Source organism: Cryptomeria japonica, chromosome 11 (assembly GCF_030272615.1).
Source record: "Cryptomeria japonica chromosome 11, Sugi_1.0, whole genome shotgun sequence".
In the NCBI taxonomy this organism is placed as follows: Eukaryota; Viridiplantae; Streptophyta; class Pinopsida; order Cupressales; family Cupressaceae; genus Cryptomeria; species Cryptomeria japonica.
Window position 1 is genome coordinate 507,126,303 of NC_081415.1, and position 14,402 is coordinate 507,140,704.

The window sequence follows — 14,402 nt, forward strand, 5'->3', positions numbered from 1 at the left end:
GGTGGACAGATATGCCCCACTCCCCTCAGTTGTAGCTGGATTGGTATGTGGTTTCCTTTTGTCGAATAGGAGATCACATGGGTTATTAGTTGGATGGGGTCATGTGTTACGATAGATGGTTCGATAGAGGACCTGATATGCATGGGGCATTTGCCTACTTGCCCACCTATATCATGAGTTACATCAGGTAGTATATGATTGAGGGGCCAGTCTAGCAGCAGGGTGCACATTACTTCATATTTGGGCTTGGGAGCACATAGCCATCACTTGCCCAGTAGTACAGAGATCTCGGCCTATTGGGACACCCTACCTTTTTATGTACAGAGAGGCAACTTCCCAGCCCATACTCAAGAGTTTGGATTATTGGAGGTGCATGATAGATGATATGACTCAGTGGTCTGGCGACCATACTTGGATTATGAGCCACGACCAAAGGATGGGATAGATCTTCCTTTTTTATTTCATAGCAGATTATTACTTGGGAGGACCCCCCTATGTTGTCAAGAGATTCATTCTTCTGAGGGTTTACCGTCAGTTTGGTCAGCCACAACTGATGCCGCAAGGTATGGCCTTGTACGCGAGAGTGTACAAGGAGAGAGAAGAGTGGGAGCTGACACTGGATTATGTGACCGCCAGGGCAGAGTTCCTCTCTCTTCCTTATGTGCTATGGGACATAATGCAGGCCATGACAGCTGCATGCATGGTCGATTAGTACGCCCGCTACTTTGCCACTCGCATATTTCCACGACTAATAGGGTTGGGAGAGTCGATACCTTATATTGATGGGATTGATGATGATGACAACTAGGGCAGAGGAGGAGGGCGACGAGGTTGTAGGCGGGGTCGAGAGAGAGGACGAGGAAGGAGGGGTGGTAGAGATGGCATAGGGAGAGGTGAGGGTGGTGGAGGGGATGATGGGGGAGACGAGAAAGGAGATGGGAGAGGAGAAGGTGCATAGGGAGTGAGAGGCCGAGGAGGGGGATGGAGACAACAACTAGGTCAAGGAGGACCTTTACAGCCAGAGGTCGTAGCAGTAGTTGGAGGTGGTGAGGAGGAGGACGGATCAAATGATGAGGGATTCGAGGAGGGGACTGATGAGTCCATAGATGAGGAGACTGAGTCTGAGGAGGTAGGTGGTGGGATGGTTGGATTGAGTGGGATAGCATTTGAGGAGGAGGAGGACCTCCAGCCTCTCGCTAGATGGCGCAAGACAAAGATGCCCCCACCTTCCTCAGGACAGACTAGTGGTGCACTACCTAGAGTATCACAAGATCCATAGCCTTCAAGGCTGACACAAGTTCACATTTTTGTGCCACCACACCAGCAACAAGCACATTTAGCAGGGTTACACTCCTTGGTTCAGAGCCTTCAGACCCAACTAGTTGGAGGTGGTGAGGAGGAGGGCTCAGATGATGAGGGATCTGAGGAGGGGACCGATGAGTCCATAGATGAGGAGATTGAGTCCGAGGAGGTAGGTGGTGTGATGGTTGGATTGAGTGGGATAACATTTGAGGAGGAGGAGGAGGAGGACCTCCAACCTCTTGCTAGACGACATAGGACAGATATGCCCCCGCCTTCCTCAAGACAGACTAGTGGTGCATCAGCCAGAGTATCATAGCATCCATGATCTTCTAGGATGACACAAGTTCACATTTCAGAGCTACTACACCAACAACATGCATAGATAGAAGGGTTATAGTCCTTGGTTTAGAGCCTTCAGACCCAGCTAGTACAGGCTCAGGACAGGATTGCCTAGTTACAGGGTGTTCAGACCCATCTCACACATGCTCGGGCTCAGATCACATAGATGCAGGCACATGTGGTACAATTGATGTCCGAGAGAGATACATAGATAGAGCAGTGAGGCTGCATAGAAGAGATGGTGCAGACACTACAGTAGGCGGTCGCACATGGTGTCACAGGGGAGATTATTAGGAGTCTCTTCTATCAAACAAATCAACATGCATATTATAGGACTTTGTACTTCTAGATGGTGCCCCCAGAGTAGCGAGCTCCTAGTTATGTTGCCAGCTCTCAGCATGGTGATTGCTAGAGGCGAGGAGGTAGTGAGGGTGTTATGGGTCCTAGGAGAGATCCTCCTAGTGGCGGTGCAGGTGCAGGTGGCTCTAGGGCCAGACAGTCAAATTCAGGAGGCAACCACTCTTAGTCTCATCCTTGATGATGATGATGTACCCTTGATGTACTTTGTTGATTATATACACACATCATTGTATTTTTTATGATTCCTTCTGTAGCCACATAAATCTGTCCAGTTTAATTAAATGAATATTTGATATTTATTTGATTAAAAAACCATTAGCCATCAGTTAATTAAATTAACATTTAATTAATTCATCTTCAAACATTCTCCTATTAATTAAATAAATTATTCAATTTATTTTAATTCATTCATTAAACTAAATTCACAATCAATTAAATGAATAAATCCTATTTATTTCATTTAATCCCCTTTCTTCTTTTAAATAAATTAAATAAAACATTTATTTAAATCAGTAAATCCCCCCCACTTGCATTCTCCTAAAAATGCAACTTGCACATATTTGTTGAAATAAATGAATTTTATTTTAATAAAAATCCTATTTTCCCTCACCCACCAAACCCACTTGCAATCATAATCCCCTTCTAGACTCTTCTAACCCCTTCCTAATTAGCCTAATCTATCCCCTAATTATTGTCACATTCCTAAGCAACTTGGAGTCACTTCTGAAAGACTTAAAAGTCTTTGAAAAGCATTAAATGCTTTATGTGTTCAACAAGCTAACCTCTAAAGTCTTCTAAACCACTAATGGCTCTTACATGACCATTTATGGTTAAATCCACTTGCACCCATGGTTAGGGATTTTGACCCATAACTCAACTCTCATGTGACCCATGTGTCTTCTCAAGCATTTATTGCTCTGACCATGGTTATCCTCACCAACTCTTGCATAAGAGTTTATCCATTGGATAAAAGCATTATTCTTTGGATAATGAATTTATCCACTCAATTCAACCTTAACCTTACCTCCCAAGTTAACCCTCAGGTCATGTCAAGCATTTAATGCTTCTTCCCTCTCCTCTCAACCCATCTCATGTTGACACTTGTCATCTTGGGATTGGGTTGAAAGCCCTCTCATGGATCATAAACCATTCAATCCTGACCCTTGTTGAGATTACTCAATCTCAACCATCCATTGCTCCATTTTTCCTATAAATAGAGCTCATTTCTTCATAATCCGGATCCTGAAAACTTGTATGCATTTACATTATAGTCATTTTTAGAGAGAGCATTTATCATAAATCATCAATATATTGTTATTTTGGATTAAAATAAATCATTTTTATTCCATATCATCTAATATTAGCTTTTTGTTTACACTTGCATTGCATAAGTAAATCATTTTTCATCTTGAACCTCCATAAGGCATCCATGGTGCAAAAAGTTGTTGAGAGCTACAACTTGGAGAGGAGAGAAACAAGGATGGAGAAGCTACCGGCATGGTAGAGAGCATATGGAGATGTTTAGTTTCATTTTGTAGATTCATTAAGCTTTTTATTTGTTTTGTAGTGTCTTTCTTGATATGCTTGCTTAGGATAGTGTTTTCCATGTGATTTCTAACACTAACAAATTGGTTTCTTGTTGTTTGTGTTTGGTTATCATAACTAATCCTTCCATTTTGTAGAGCATCACCTTCAATATGTACATTCTTACATTTTGATTGATTTGATATGATACACATTGATCAATTTATTAATGTTGATGTCTCTTGATTCATGTACCTTGTTATTGATGTGATATCCAGGGACTTTGGACATTTATTGTTTCGCTGATGATTTGTTTTGACTTATATATTTGATTTTCCTTTGGATCAGCATGGGTCACACATCTGCATGATGATATGACACTAGATATGCTTCTACATGTTATGGATGCCTTTATTTTGATGAGTTATATGATATGCATGATCTATATGACTTTTACTTTGATAATGCAAATGATTGCTTATGTGATGTGTGTGATGATGTGATTTTATGACGCTATGATCTATATGTTTTGAAGGTGATATTCTTAATATGTTTTGATGATGATTATGCTTAACTATATGTTTTGCAGGTGATATGATTAAGATATTTTGATGATTATGCAAATGAATGTGTTTTATGATTTATAAATGTGATGAACGTATGCCTTCTATTGTACTGCTAAATGCAATGCATGAATGTACATGGATGAATATGTGAATGTGTTTAACATGTTTTTGTTCTTTTTGTATGTTTTTTATTTGATATGGTAATGTTCATGTATGTGAATGTGCTTTTATATGAGATGATAATGATGATGCATCTAATGCAGTTTGATTAGGATATGATAATGATGTGAAATGTATCTTGAAAATGAGATGTAAAATGAGAATGATAAGGATAATGATATGAGACTATGTGAGATGTATCTTGAAAATGATAATGATGTGAAAATGCAACTAATGCAATGCTTAATATGGTAATGCAACTAATGCACTCGTAAAATGATATGCAAATGTACACGTAACTAAATGTGATTGGAACATGATATGAAATGAGCTATGGTAATGCAATCTAATTATCCATGACAATGCAATGAAAATGCAATCTAATGCAACTTCAACATGATATGATAATGATAATGAGAATGCAATCTAATGCAAAGCTTAATATGACCACTACATGAAATGCACTCCCGTTACTAATGTTGCCATCTGTTTGAATCAAATTGCGAGTGCTTCCCTTTTTTTTTTTTTGCTTTTTCGCTTGATCCGTGTATTGGAAGACTCAAGTGTAGAATTTCTTCAGATGGATGTTGTTGGTTAGCTCATCAATAACATCCCCTTCTAAAGTTGATAACTAATATGCCCCTGATTCATAAGCTGATATGATGACAAAGTGTCCCAACTAGTCAGGTTCAAATTTCCCCTTCTTTTCTCGATCTTGTTGATTTAAGGGATTTTCATTTAGGACTAGATCACCAATTTTGAATGCCCTTGGTATGCCTTATGATTGTAGCTTTGACATATTCGTTATTGATATGTTTTGAGATGTTCAAAGGCACGTTGTCGGTGTTCGTCTAGCAGCTTTGGCTCTTGCAGTCTGTTGACTCGATACTCTTCATCTGGAATGAGGCCTTTCAATGATACCCTGAGTGATGGAATTTCTACCTCAATAGGTAGGATAGCCTCTAATCCATACACCAATGAGTATGGTGTAGCTTCTGTGGGTTTGCAGATACTTGTTTTGTATGCCCAAAGTGCAGGATTAAGCTAGACATGCCAATCTTAACCAACATCATTCACTGTCTTCTTGAGGATCTTTAGAATTATTTTGTTCGAGGCCTCTTCTTGGCCAATTCCTTGTGGATACTATGGTGTTGAAAAGCAATGTTGGATATGAAATCGCTCACAAAGTTCTTATACATCTTGATTCTTGAAAGGTCATCCATTATCCATGATAATAGAACTAGGAATGCCATACCAACATATGAGGTAGTTCAAAACAAAGGAATATATCTACTTGCAGATAACTGTGGTCAACGGGACTACCTCAATCCACTTTGTGAAGTACTCAGTGGCTGTGATGATAAACTTGTGACCATTTGATGAGAAAGGATGAATCTTTCCTATGAGATCAAGTTTCCATTAGCAGAAAGGACATGATGTGTTGAATGGTTGTAGCTCATGGTCCGGTGCATGTATAAGATTGCCATGAATTTGGTAGTTTGGACATTTTCTGGTAAATTGATATGATTATTTTTTCCATGGTTGGCCAATAATAGCCCATCCTTAGAAGTTTCTTAGTGAGAGTAGGACCACTTGAATGTGTGCCACAAATACCTTCATGAAGTTCTTGCAAGGTGGTTTCAGATTCGTTACGATCAAGACATTGAAGAAGAGTACCATCAAGACCTCGATAGTAAAGTGTGCAAGCGGTTAGGGTATAACGGGTTGCTTGACGAATAAAGTTGCATTTCTGGTTTTGGGATAGGTCTAGTGGAAGGATACTGTCTTTAGGTAGGTGTAGATCTTTCCATAGAGGGGTGAGTCAGAATCGATTATGTGGCATATGACTTGGGATTCAGAATTGTCGTAGGCAGGGGAAATAACTATTCCACCAAGAACTCATAACGGATTTGTTTGTCTGTTATTTGCAGGAGTGAGGCAATGGTTGCCATGGTGTCTACAACTTTGTTGTTCACCCTTGGAATCTACTCAAATTTGATGTCCACAATGCGTTTATAGGGCATCAACTTGTCATCCTTCATTTGATAGTCATCATTAACCTGATTAATGACCAATTGGGAGTCTCCAAAGACTTTCAATTCCGTGATCTTCCACTTTATGACTATCTTGATCCCTGTGACTAGAGCTTCGTACTCATCAATGTTATTTATGCAAGGAAACATTAATCTATAAGATTTAGGAATAATGTTTCCTTCTGAAGTGATAAATAGGACACCGACACCTGATCCATGTTGTGTGTACAATCCGTCAAAGTACAAGACCATGGGTTTGTTGATACTGTGAGAATGTCTATGTAGTCACACAAATCTGTCTAGCTTAATTAAATAAATAAATTCTATTTATGTGATTAAAAATCCACTAGCCATCAATTAATTAAATTAATATTTAATTAATTCACCCCCAAACATTCTTCTATTAATTAAATAAATTATTTAATTTATTTTAATTAATTCATTAAATCAAATTCCAATCAATTAAATAAATAAAACCTATTTATTTAATTAAATCCCCCTATTCCTCTTTTAAATAAATTAAATAAAAACATTTAATTAAATCATTATCCCCCCCCACTTGCATTTTCCTACAAATGCAACTTGCACTCATTTATTGAAATAAACTAATTTTATTTTAAATAAAAATCCTATTTTCCCTCACCCACCAAATCCAATTGCAAATTCTAATCCCCTTCTAGATTCTTCTAACCCCTTCCTAATTAGCCTTATCCATCCTCTAATTATTGTCACATTCTTAAGAAAAATGGAGTCACTTCTCAAAGACTTCAAAAGTCTTTGAAAAGCATTTAATGCTTTGTGTGTTCAAGAAATTAACCCCCAAAGTCTTCAAAAACCACTAATGGCTCTTACATGACCATTTATGGCTCTTACATAACCATTTATGGTTATTTCAAACTTGTCCCCCCAAGCATTTATTGCTTTGACCATATTTATCCTTCTTGCCTTTGCACAAGAATTTATCCATTGGATAAAAGCTTTATTCTTTGAATAAAGAGTTTATTCATCCAATTAACCTTGACTTTAACTCCCAAAGTCATGTCAAGCATTTAATGCTTATTCCCTCTCCTCTCAACCTATCTCACATTGACACTTGTCATCTTGGGATTGGGTTGAAAGCCCTCACATGGATTTGAAATCATTCAATCCCGACCCTTGTTGAGAGTACTCAATCTCAACCATCCATTGCTCCATTTTTCCTATAAATAGAGCCCATTTCTTCATAATCCAGATCCTGAAAACTTGTATGCATTTAACCTATAGGCATTTTAGAGAGCATTTAGCATAGCAAACTAAAATCTTGTTGTTTTGGGTTAAAATCAATCATTTTAATATCATCTAGTATTTTAGCTTTTCATTTTACATTTTGAGCAAAATACCCAAATCTCAATCCTCCATAAGCATCCATAGTGCAAAAAACCGCTGAGAGCTACACTATTTTGGAACTTGGAGAGGAGAGGAACAAAGGAGAAGAAGCTAAGATCATGTTAGGAGGTATTTGGAGATGCCTCATCATATTTGCTTCTTTAGTTAAATATGCTTTCATGTTTTTAGTATCTCTTTTGATATGCCTGTTTAGATTAGTTTTTGATTGACTAACACTAACGGTTTCTTGTGTGTGTGTTATTTATCTCAGACTAGCCTTGTCCATTTGCTTTTCTTTGAATAATTTGATGAAGTTAGGTCTTTCTTGTTTTGTTAGTGATTCTGCCAGATGTGTGGTTTTTTTTGTTGCTTCAATGTCGATATTGATTGATTGAGTTGGCTCAATCAAAATTGGTGATCTCTCCTGATAATGTTCAGGAAGAGTGTAAAGTCTCTCATCCTCAAGCACCTCAAAGTGGTTTTCACCATCAGATACGTCCTTTGTTTTTACTTTTTTATGATCTAATAGTGCCATTAAATGGTTTTCACCATTAGATCAATTTTTTATTTTATGTTTGCGACTAAAAGACTTGGCACTGTCCCAATTGAGAACTTAGTTATGAGATTCACTGGTCGAACATGTTTTTGGGTTCATAGAACAAAGGTATTGGAGAATAGTTTCATCATCTGGGAAGATAGGTATGTTAAGTTGTTCAGGTTGTTCCCAGTCTATGAGTTCAAGATGTGTGAGGGGTAAGGGATTGTTTGGCGGGTTAAGGTCTATAGCAGTGAGAGTCATGATGGATATGTTGTCAAAATTGGCATCAGTGAGGCCAAATTCTATGATGATACCCTCTTTAGAATCTATTTCGCTCGAAAGCTGATCATCCTCGCTAGAATCATTGATATGTTGTGATCCAACTTCAATTGGTCTAGCCCCCGAACCTTGTCCATCATAGGGTATGGGTGTATATGTGTGGATTGTATCTACCTCAATGTCTTAAGTGACATCATATCAAGTATCCCATTCATATTAATTTGAGTTTGTCTCATAATCATTTTCTAAGGCTACACCACTATATCTGATAGGAATATTGTATGGCAAGAAGAGTTAATTGATAATTGATACAAGTTTTGTCCCTTGTGTTGATTTAGGTTTTGTGCTTGCTTGTACTCTTTGGACTTGTTCATAAACATACTCCTCCCTTTGAATGGAAATTTCTTCTTGTTGTGGTTCATATTCATCTTCTCTTTGTTTTCTAACTATTCTTTTTGTTACTAATTTTGTACTTTCTTGATCAGGTTCTATTATTGCTTGTACATGATGTATATGTTCATAGGAAGCTTCCTCTCTTTGAATAACAAGTTCCTCTTGTTGTTTCTCATATTCTTCATCTTTTTGTTCTTTGTTCGTCTTTTCAGTTGATTTTTGTATCACTTCTTTCCATGATTCCTCTTTATGTGTTACATTTCTTTTCCATCGTGGGTTTTGATGATGATCTTATTTTTGTACGGGTTGAATATGCTGGTCATACCCAAGTCCAGATTTATCTTTGGTAAGTTGTGAATGGGGTTGAATTGGTTATGTGATGCCTTCTTGACATTTTCCAATAGGACCCTTTCCTTGATATCCCATCTGTTGCATGATTCTAAATCCATTGCCATATCATTCTATGGGAATAAGGATGTTAATGGTTGTTGCTCTGGTTTCTTCTTCATCTTTGTAGAGCCAATTCAAAACATCCTTGTCTTATGTTTCATCTGCTAGTGTTCCTTCTTGAATGAACATACCATAATTTTTTTTGATACGTTGTGAAGATTGTTGTTTTGAAGTTGATGGTTGTCCATGAGACCTTGGTGAAATCAGCAACTTTGATAGACATAAGAATTCAAAAGAGTATTCCCCCATGCCTTTATCTTTCAACTTCATACTTTTTCTCAAAATCTATGGATAGAGTTTTGAGTTGATCCTTGTTGTTTGATGATGTGGAAGCGAGAGCTTCCCTATTATGGGGTACAAGAACATTTTGAACTTCTTTGAGATTATTGCAATATTGGAAAAGATTAGTGTCTGTTGTGATAGTAATTTCTCATCCATCATATGGGAATTTTAGGCACTGATGATATGTGGATGGCACCACTTGCATTTCATGGATCCAAGGTCGACCCAAAAGTATGTTATAAGCCAAGTCTATGTCCAAGACTTAACGTAAAGTATCTCTATGAACTGAACCTACTTGAATGGGTAATACCACGAGCCCTTTTGATGATCTTTCCTCATCATCATATGTCGTGATTGTTATCTTTTTCTTAGGATCAATGACTGTTTCTGAGAAACCCAATGCACGGATAAGTTTTAGAGTGCAAATATTTAGATCGACTCCTCCATCTATTAGTACTCTTCTCACTCAATATTTATAGACTAGGACTTTGATATGGAGTGGAGTATTATGCGGATCATTAAGAGAGACATCATCATGCTCTAAAAATGATAGATTATGAGGCACGGTTAAATGTCCCACCATGGCTTGGAATCGGTCAATATCCAAGTTATTTGGAACTATAGTATCTACAATAGCTTCTTCTAAAATGTCCTTATGTGTTGGTGAGATTTTGAGCAACTCTAATATCAATATTTGGGAAAGTGTCTTTTGCAATTGGTCTACCAATATGTATTATCTTAGGAAGAGTTTTTGCTTTAGATGTGCTCCTCTTCAAGACATATTTTTGTGCCCTTGTTGTCACATTCACCGATGTGTGTTCTTGTTTATCCTTAATTTTTATGACATTCACTTGGTTGTCATATGCTGATATGTGATTAATGATATTGTCATAGATGTGGTTTATGTGGGTCCTTTGTTGTTGTTGGATGTTGTTGCTCCTCCCTTGTCATAATTAGGAAGGGGGTCTTTGAATGCCTTGTGATCACCAATGGTCTTATGAACATCAACCATTATATCACCCTTGTCTATCATGTCCTAAACTAGGTTTTTCAACCTCATTCGATCATTTGTTCGATGCCCCTTGTTTCGATGATAGTCATAATAGTGTGAATCATTCCACCATAGTGTTTTGATTTGGGGTTCAAAATTGCTTATGTTTGGCAATGTGATGAGTTTGTTTGCCAAGAGCTCTCGAAATGCGGATTCTAGGGTTTGTCCCAATGGTGTAAACGTTATTCGATATTGGGGAGGTGGTGTGTTGGTGTTACTCACTTGATTGTTTTTGTTCCCTTGGTTTTTGTTGTTTCCTCGATTGTTGTTGTTTCTTTGATAGGTAGTGTGCTGATAGTTGTTAGTGCCTTGATTGATATTTCTTTGATTATTGTTGGGTGGTGTACTATCTGATAAATTTAGCACTAGTTGCTTGGATTTTATATTGTTGGCATAAACCACACCATCATTAATAACATTGTTGTTCCTAGTCCAAAACTTGGACTTGTCCGAGTTGTTGTTGTATTGATTGTTATAGGTGTTGTTGTTTGATGAACTAGCACCTTCCCTAGAGAATTTAAAGGACCCCTTTTTTATTGAGGCTTCTTCTACTTGAATGACATTCACAATTAACTTTTTAAAACCAGGTAGACATTGTAATTTGAGTTGATAATTGATTTCGTCATTCAAATTGTCTATAAAAAATTTCATTTACTCCTTTTCAGGCACATCACTTGGGTACCTTGAGACCATGCACCTCCATCTTTGTAAGAACACTATGAGATTTTCATCATTCTTTTATTTTGTATTGCATAGGTAAAGCATAGTGACCTCATGTTGGATATTATAAGAGTATTGTGAAATAAATTTGTTCACTAAATCATCAAATGACCTATTAGGAGGTGTGAGTTTTGAAAGCCACTCCATTGTTTGTCCTCTCAAACTTCTTGGGAATAGCCTCATTATGTAAGTGTCATTATGGGCAAACTCTAAGCTTATAGTGCAAAATTCCTTAACGTGATCATGGGGATCACTCTTACCATTATATTTGTCATACTTTGGTATATCCGAGTTTGGTGGAAAGGGCACCATGTTTAATCTTCTATCAAAAGGATAAGGACAAATGTCCTCCAAAGAGTACCTTGTCGGGGAACCCTTGTTGCATATCCTGCATATGTTGTTGGAGTGCTTGGAGTTGTTGTGTGATGTTGGATAAGGAACATTTTCATCATTTAACCTTTGATGATTGACATCCCCTTGTTCACTAATGTTGTCATGATTATGGGTATTGTCTTGGTCATGGGTTTTGTCTCCTCCCAAGTGCTCTTGATTCTGAGCATTGAATGTGTAGGTCCTTGCCCTTATTATTGGGACTCTTTTATTGGTATTCCTTGAATTATCCATGTCAAAATCCTTAGGAATCTTGACTCCTTTACTATTTAGCATGAGGAGGTTTTTTTTTTGTCTTATTCTATAAGCCTTTCCATGAGTTTTTAGAAGGTGGCACTTTGTTGGCATTGTTGGATGAGATCCTCAATGATCTCATCTTCCCCCATATGTGTGTATTCATAAAATTATTTGACTCCCTACGAATCATGCTTGATTTTGGTCGTGAGTCCCACTCTTTGTTTTTCTGAGATCGAGTGAAAACAGGCATTGATATGCTTCTCAATAAGTGAGTTCTTCTCTTAGTGGGGTTGATATTTCTTCCTCTCTTATTGGAGTTGGTGGTTCGGGTCAATATTCATTGTAAGTCATGCAAATGTTTGGAAAGAAGGCGGGATTGATTTTTCCCCCTTTATTGAGATGTTGGTTGAATGTTGACTTCTGAGTATAAGCCCTACTTCTCAAAGGCTCTTCGTCAAACTCGTTGGTTTTTCCTTGAAGATATAATCGCATGTGATGTAAGAAGATACGATGTGATACAAAGAGTTGATGGTTAATGTAGATAAACTTTCTCCTCTTGATAAGCTCCCTAGGACTAGGTTGTCTCTTCTTCAACTTAGTCTTTTGACGAAGACTTCTTCCTCTCAAAATATGGGGAGTGGTCATACAAATGATCAAAATGTTGATGTTGTTTGTTGATAGGGATAATTTGTTTTGATACTCAAGCTTACTAGTCCTAATAGAGGGTTTGTTTGATGTACCCCTGTGACAAAGTACGTCAAATGATATGGTTCAAATTTCCCGATATGGAAACCAAATTTGACAAACTTGAATACCTAGCTAGGTATTGTTGTTGAGATAGTTTGGATGATAACTTGTGATCACTTGGTTTGATATTCCTCTAATATTGTTGGATGAAAGTCTTGCCAAAAGATAGTTGAAAAGTTGATAACCACCTCAAAAGGTGCTTTGTTGGATTTAAAAATATCCTCCACTTATGATTTCTCTTTGTTTGAACTGATTTTTGAGTTGGTTGATTGATATTTTTGCAACATGTTTTTGTTGGAATCCAAGAACACTGAGAGGGGGGGGGGGGGGGTGAATCAGTGTTCTACCGATAAAACTAATTCTGAACTTATTGCTTATGAACTGGTTAAGAATAAATTAAATTAAATTGCATAAACCAAATAACACATAAAGAAGCAACACCATAACACCAATATTTATACGTGGAAAACCATGCAAAGGGAAAAACCACGGTTGGGATGATACCCACAATATCTATATACTTGATCAAGGTATACAAATATTACATAGAGGAGATTGCACATGCAATCAGGCCAACTGCCTAGAGCTCACTGCTCAAATAGAAGTCTCACTGACTTACACAGTATTACAAAGTGATTACAATAAAAATGAACTCATAAGATGCATCTAACCATGTTGGATAAGTTTCAGTTTAAGCTCCGTTAACCCTCACTGTGTACCAGTTCACTGAGGCTTTATTTTGCCCTGTTCTGCTACCGGTTGAGACTGCACACGTGAAACTGTGCACTAAAGCTTCCTATCACTAACCAAAATGCATACCATCAATCACTGATTAATTCACAACCATAATTGCATTCCAAAAATCATCATATAATCCATCGCTAAAAGATCTCCTTAAATACCCTATTGACTTTTCACCATGTCGACTTCAATGAAGAATATAATCCTGTCGGCTGTCGGATCACAAGGTATAACATACCTAATTCTGATGATCATGTCGGCCTTCACATCCTAGTAAAAATTACATGACAAAAATAATCAGGGCCACAAGATATCTTTGTTGGGTCCCATCCTTAACCGGGTTTTAAATACATGTTATTGGGATCAAGACTTAACCAGTTGCAATGCAAAGTGAATATACCGATTGAGTGTAGTGAATATGATAGTTCTGATACTTAATATAAGTACAGATCCAATAGCCAACAATATGAGAGGGGGGGTGAATCATACAAACTTAATCTTCCATAAAAACATCAGATTCAACCTCGGTAACATATGCTTCAGTAATATAACCAAAACTGCTAAACATACAAACTCAAAAGCATATAAACATCATAAACCTCATAACACCAGATTTAACGTGGAAACCCAAATAGGGAAAAACCATTGTGGGATTTCGGACCCACTAAGAATATACTCTTCTAGAGTATGCTCGGTTAAAAGCAAATCCTGTTAAAGATTACAAACACATTGCTAGATGTGACCCGGTTAAGGGATTTCCCTCAGATCTGTTAGGATCTTCACCTTGTTAGAAGTGACCTTGTTAAAGGATTTCAAACACTCAATCAGAATGTCACCTTGCTAGAGGGTTTTACAAATAAGACTGTTAAGTCCACTCGGTTAAGAGATTTGCTGTCACTTTCACAAATTAACAGTAATAAAAATCT